Below are 6,958 nucleotides of genomic sequence, written 5' to 3' on the forward strand. Positions count from 1 at the left end.
AAACTTGTTGGAATAAGTCACCAAATCCATTTCCAAGCTTAGCACTAAGGGGCAGAAATTTCAGATTTTGTACCATAAGTTCACTGTTCCATTAGGGACTGTTACATTGAGAATTTGAGGAAATGGTAAACATGAAAGTGGTTCCTCATTTTGTCTAGTTGAATTTCCTTTTTTGAATCACTCCATTTGGAGTTTTGTAGCTCCAGATATGGTCCAGAAACCATAGCTGGCCGGATTTCAATTCTGCAGAATTTATCAAATCTACAGTACCATGAATAGTGACTGCCACTGCCTTGTTGGATAGGTTCTGGTCATATTTTGGGGTAGGTTTCTTCATGAAAGTTGTTTTTCTATGTCTTATCTTGTTTCTGTAAAAATTTCAGGTCAAATGGACCATTCTACAGTGAGTTATGGCCAAATGAACAGTTACTGTTCATTTGGTCATTCTGCAGAAGCTGATTGCAGGGTATCCGGATTGGGGCCAACTTTTGGTCCACTTTCTTTGGTCTTTTGGGCATGGTTTCTTCAGCAAAATTGTGCCATTATAAGTCTAGTTTCATGTACAATTGGCCAAACACCAATTGAACCTACACAGCCAAAGATATGGCAGTCCAAACAGGCTGGACTCACAGCCTCCCTGCTGCTGTCACTAGGCAGCCTACCAAAACACTTTGTAACACTCTAATGCACTTCAAATTATGGTCAACTTACCTCAAATGGTCACTAATTGACCATTAGAATGTTCTTTAACAATTTCATAAGCAAAGTCAAGTTTTCACTCCCAAACCCTAACTCAAATTCAAGATTTTGTACAAATTACCCTAGTTGACTAACTAATTCATTTCCTTATGTTTATATACTTTATACATGATTTCTAGTTCATTCCAAGTCCATTCAAAAACACTCAATCCTATTTCTTCCTTAGGGCAGCCGAAATTTATGGAGTACCTATACATAAATTTCATCCACTTAATTTACAAATTCTTGCTTATTTTAGGTCTCTAACATGGAATAAAAGGGATTTAAGTTTAAATAGGCACTAACCTCTTGTAGGGCAGAATTTTCCAAGCTCAAACTTCACTTTCTTTCCTTTTCTAGGCTGCCAAACACTTTCCCAAGATGAGTGGACAAGTTTTAATGAAGTGAAGAAGGGATTTTATGGTGGAACAAAGAGAGAAATGGAGCTTGAATGGAGTGTTAATGGTGGAACCTCTTCTCTCTCTCTCTCTCAACGTTTTTTAGGCTGCCCAAGGTTGAAGATGCAGATTGGTTTTTCCTATTTTTGGTCTCTTTTATCTCTTTTAATGAGTTTAACAAATTGTGATTGGTGGAGGAAATTTAAATGACATCATATGATGTTATAATTAGCATTTTCTTTCATTTTCTTTTCTTCTTTCCTCTACTCATTTCCAATTTAATTTTTAGCAATATTTATTCATATTTTATGTCATAATAATTATTTACTCAACTGGACAAGTCAGCCAAAAATCGTCTCTGAAGGCGAAATGACCAAAATGCCCTCCGTTTGGCTTAACGGGTCAAAATTATGTCTGGAATTGAAAAAGTTTTCTAAATATTTTCTTGGCATTCTAATGCCATAGGAACCTCAATGACCCTTCTCTGGAGTCCCAAAAATTATTTTATGAAATTTTCCCCGGGTCTAGGGCTCCTAGTTGCGAGAACCGCAACTTCTCTCTAGTTACCCATCGCTTGGGCACCGGCTCATTTGACTTAGTTGTATTTTATTTCTAAAATTTTTACTAAATTTTTCTTATTAATATTTGAGTTAATTATGGTCCCCCACTTTAATTTAAATATTTTTTCGGACGTTCTAGCTGTCCGGACCGACACCGGTCACCGAAACAGTAGAATGTACGGAGTTGCTACCGGGAGGATGTTACAACTCTTCCCCTCTTATTTAAATTTCGTCCTCGAAATTTACTGGGTGTAGGTATCTGAGATAATTCCTTTACCTTTCTATTGCTCCCTCTGTCTACTTCTTTTATATATATGGTACTATTAATCTATCATTATACACTTAGGCATATCATAAAGGAAATACTTTACCTCAAATTCACATCTGGGGCTTCTTGCTCCTCTCCGGCTTGGGTGACTTTTGGAAGTGGTGTTACTGTTGTGTTTGGTCCTTCCACGACCTCTGCCTGGGTCCGTGGTAAATTCCTCTTAGGACAATCTTTCAGACGATGGTCTATGGCCCCACATCTATAACAGGCTCCAGTCAATCTCCTACATTCACCTTTATGCCACTTGTTACAATGGCCACATTTTCTTGCTAATCCTGGCGCACTCACTACTTGTGTTTCTAGTTGATCTCTTAGGTATAGGCACAGTCCGGATCTCCTACTTTGATCAAATGTCCGACTTAATTGTTCTCTTGGCCTCTTATTACTAGATGTCCAAATTTCCTCTTTTCGATCACCACTCCTCTTACATTTCCTCTTCATAAACACAACTAATATATTTCTTTCAACTCTATCGGAAAGAATTCCCAAGATACGTTGGTGGTGGCACTACCTTGGTTACGACATCCCACCACCGATATGCAACTTCTTGTAATAATGAAATTGCACACTCCAAACTCGCTACGGTGTGCAATGGAGTCCGCAAGACTCTTTCAGTCCTTTCTAACCAATACTCACCATTGAAGAATCGTCTTCCTTTTACCATTGAAATCTGACTCCATACTTCCTAATTTTTCCTAGAGGTGATTTCACTGGAGACGATGATGGAATAACCCGATCATGCATCGAAAGAATCCAGTCATCTGCTCAAACAAGGCCTGTTGGGGTTGTACAGGCACCTCTTGCATTGGTGGAGCAGGATCTCCCCGATTTCCAATATCACTTCCAGTCGGGATATGGCTTACTACTTCTTCTTCTACTGCCCTCTGCGATTCTGAGTCCATACCTTAACCTAAAATAACCAAGAAAATAGATCTGCATTAGTGTCACCTCAACTCATATGAATGCAATGCATGATATGCAATCTATCTAGGTCCAGAAACGCCTAAACCGCGCTCTGATACCAATAAATGTAACACCCCTCACCCGACTACAGTGTAGCCGAGCAAGGCGTGCTACAATCGGTGCCGGAGCACCCTAACTTATCTTTATTTCTTTAATAATTTTGAATTCATTTAATTTAATATCAATTATTTTTTTTGTTTGATGGAGAAACTAGTAGAGTTTCCCCTATTTTATTATCGTTTGGCGTATTTCAATATTCACCTGTTTGAAAGTTCAATTCAACAATATTTCTAAAATAAAATCTTATCCATGCTAATCATAATTATCTCATATTTCAAATCTCATCCATACATTTCAATTTCATAATCATTTCCATGCATTATCTATATATTTCAAATCTGTCTTCAAATCAATACAATCTCATTCATGCTCAAATCACATAAGTAAAATTTTCAAATTTCCTTAATTTACATAATTTACAAAATAATTACAAAATTTCATAATTTACATCATAATACAATATCTAGCATTTTATACAAAATACCAAATAGGATCTATATGGGCCCTATCTACATGCATTGCTGAGGAGGTGACAACCTTGAATACTTCAGACACTTCTGCAGATCTGGACTCCAAAAATCTTAGTCAAAGTACCTGCGCGAGGAAACAAATCCATCGCGCTAAGCATTGCTGCTTAGTGGTGCAATAATATAAAAAGAAAATAAAATATACAAATAAAGAAAGAAAGAAGCATAATTTGAATATTTAAGAATCAATTTAATTTAATACAATGTGTCTAATATTAATTATCTTTTGTTCTAATTTATTCCACTTTGGAAGCGTTTAATTCCTAAATTCACAGAGATAATGTACAATATCTGAAATTAATAAAAATACTCGTTTATATTCATATGGCAATAGAAGGTACATTTAAAACATTTAGTTAAGTTATACCTATTTTTGCAACTCCTTTATCATTTTACTTAACAATTTTTATGTGGTTTGGATCATTTCATAATTCTAACTAATTCTTTTGAAGTCTTATTAACTCATTTATTTCATTTCTAATATTTTTAATTACTAATAGTCTTAATTTATTTCAATAAATTACACTGCCCAAGTAACCTACGACAGGCTGACTAAACTGGATAACGGGTCGTTGGCACTGGACACCGCGGTGCCTCGGGCTGTCATACCATGGGACGCAGAACGTCAACCACGTATGCAGTCAGTATGGCTAAAAAGCCATGATATCACATAATCGGGCATAAAAGCCATGAATGTTGGCATAAAGCCATGAATACGGGCATAAAGCCTTAAATACGAGCATAAAGCCTTTCGCAGTACTGCTAAAACAATACCCTATTGGCATGCCAATCTATCCAATCTGACACACGTGTCTAGGCAATACAAGGGCACATAATATCATTAAATATTAATATATTGTGTTTTATGAATTCATTATTTCATGAGAAATTTCAATTATAATTCATACATTCATTTGATCATTTATATGATCACAATTCACATCAATTATCCTTTTATACCATTGTACTCAAAATACTTCTCTTTTCTATAATAATGAGAACTAATGTCTCATTCATTCATTAATATAGTTCATTTATTCATTCATTATGTTATTCATATTGATCGCAATTCTAAACAATAGTTCACATGTACCATTGTATTCAAAACATTTTTCCTTTCTTATTTATACATTCAAGAATCTACTTATGTAATTACAAATTTTTATATTTCAAGTTGAGTTACTAATATTTTATGAATTCCATTTGTGATGGGCATATAAGCCCTAACTATCTATTCACATCAATTAGGTGACTTATTTTTCATGTTTCAAGTAATCCATGAATATTTCATGGATTTCAAATTTATGGCCTTAATTTCTTTTTAACAATTTTGACTAGGATGCATAGTCCACATTTGTTATACAATTCTAAGCATTTAAGCTTAGAATTGGTTCTAGGTCTTCATCTTAATTTACTAATCATTTTGATTACTATTCACCTTACTAGTCAACCAAAATGTTGACTTTTTATACTTAATGGATATATTAATTCTAATTACACCAAGATCCCACATTTTGAGTTTTACATTTGCTAGTATTAATTGCCAATTGCAATTTAAAGTCCCCTAGATGCATTTCTAAATTTTCAGTTTTTACTACCTAAGTTTACTATTCCATTGGACAATTTTAGAGTGGAAACTAGGCTAACATTTCTCTCTTGATGGGAACCTAAATCACAAATGACACTTTTATCACATTTATTCATTCTACAATTTATTCATGTAAGTACATTTCATATTTCAAGTTTTGGTGTCACTATTCACTTTATTAGTCAACAAAAATGTTGACTTTTGGATAGAAAATAGGTGCATTGGTTTTAACACTCCCAATGTACCACATTTTGCATTTAAAACTTGTTGGAATAAGTCACCAAATCCATTTCCAAGCTTAGCACTAAGGGGCAGAAATTTCAGATTTTGTACCATAAGTTCACTGTTCCATTAGGGACTGTTACATTGAGAATTTGAGGAAATGGTAAACATGAAAGTGGTTCCTCATTTTGTCTAGTTGAATTTCCTTTTTTGAATCACTCCATTTGGAGTTTTGTAGCTCCAGATATGGTCCAGAAACCATAGCTGGCCGGATTTCAATTCTGCAGAATTTATCAAATCTACAGTACCATGAACAGTGACTGCCACTGCCTTGTTGGATAGGTTCTGGTCATATTTTGGGGTAGGTTTCTTCATGAAAGTTGTTTTTCTATGTCTTATCTTGTTGCTGTAAAAATTTCAGGTCAAATGGACCATTCTACAGTGAGTTATGGCCAAATGAACAGTTACTGTTCATTTGGTCATTCTGCAGAAGCTGATTGCAGGGTATCCGGATTGGGGCCAACTTTTGGTCCACTTTCTTTGGTCTTTTGGGCATGGTTTCTTCAGCAAAATTGTGCCATTATAAGTCTAGTTTCATGTACAATTGGCCAAACACTAATTGAACCTACACAGCCAAAGATATGGCAGTCCAAACAGGCTGGACTCACAGCCTCCCTGCTGTTGTCACTAGGCAGCCTACCAAAACACTTTGTAACAATCTAATGCACTTCAAATTATGGTCAACTTACCTCAAATGGTCACTAATTGACCATTAGAATGTTCTTTAACAATTTCATAAGCAAAGTCAAGTTTTCACTCCCAAACCCTAACTTAAATTCAAGATTTTGTACAAATTACACTAGTTGACTAACTAATTCATTTCCTTATGTTTATATACTTTATACATGATTTCTAGTTCATTCCAAGTCCATTCAAAAACACTCAATCCTATTTCTTCCTTAGGGCAGTCGAAATTTATGGAGTACATATACATAAATTTCATCCACTTAATTTACAAATTCTTGCTTATTTTAGGTCTCTAACATGGAATAAAAGGGATTTAAGTTTAAATAGGCACTAACCTCTTGTAGGGCAGAATTTTCCAAGCTCAAACTTCACTTTCTTTCCTTTTCTAGGCTGCCAAACACTTTCCCAAGATGAGTGGACAAGTTTTAATGAAGTGAAGAAGGGATTTTATGGTGGAACAAAGAGAGAAATGGAGCTTGAATGGAGTGTTAATGGTGGAACCTCTTCTCTCTCTCTCTCTCAACGTTTTTTTAGGCTGCCCAAGGTTGAAGATGCAGATTGGTTTTTCCTATTTTTGGTCTCTTTTATCTCTTTTAATGAGTTTAACAAATTGTGATTGGTGGAGGAAATTTAAATGACATTATATGATGTTATAATTAGCATTTTCTTTCATTTTCTTTTCTTCTTTCCTCTACTCATTTCCAATTTAATTTTTAGCAATATTTATTCATATTTTATGTCATAATAATTATTTACTCAACTGGACAAGTCAGCCAAAAATCGTCTCTGAAGGCGAAATGACCAAAATGCCCTCCGTTTGGCTTAAC

Source organism: Hevea brasiliensis, chromosome 1 (genome assembly GCF_030052815.1).
Source record: "Hevea brasiliensis isolate MT/VB/25A 57/8 chromosome 1, ASM3005281v1, whole genome shotgun sequence".
NCBI lineage: Eukaryota > Viridiplantae > Streptophyta > Magnoliopsida > Malpighiales > Euphorbiaceae > Hevea > Hevea brasiliensis.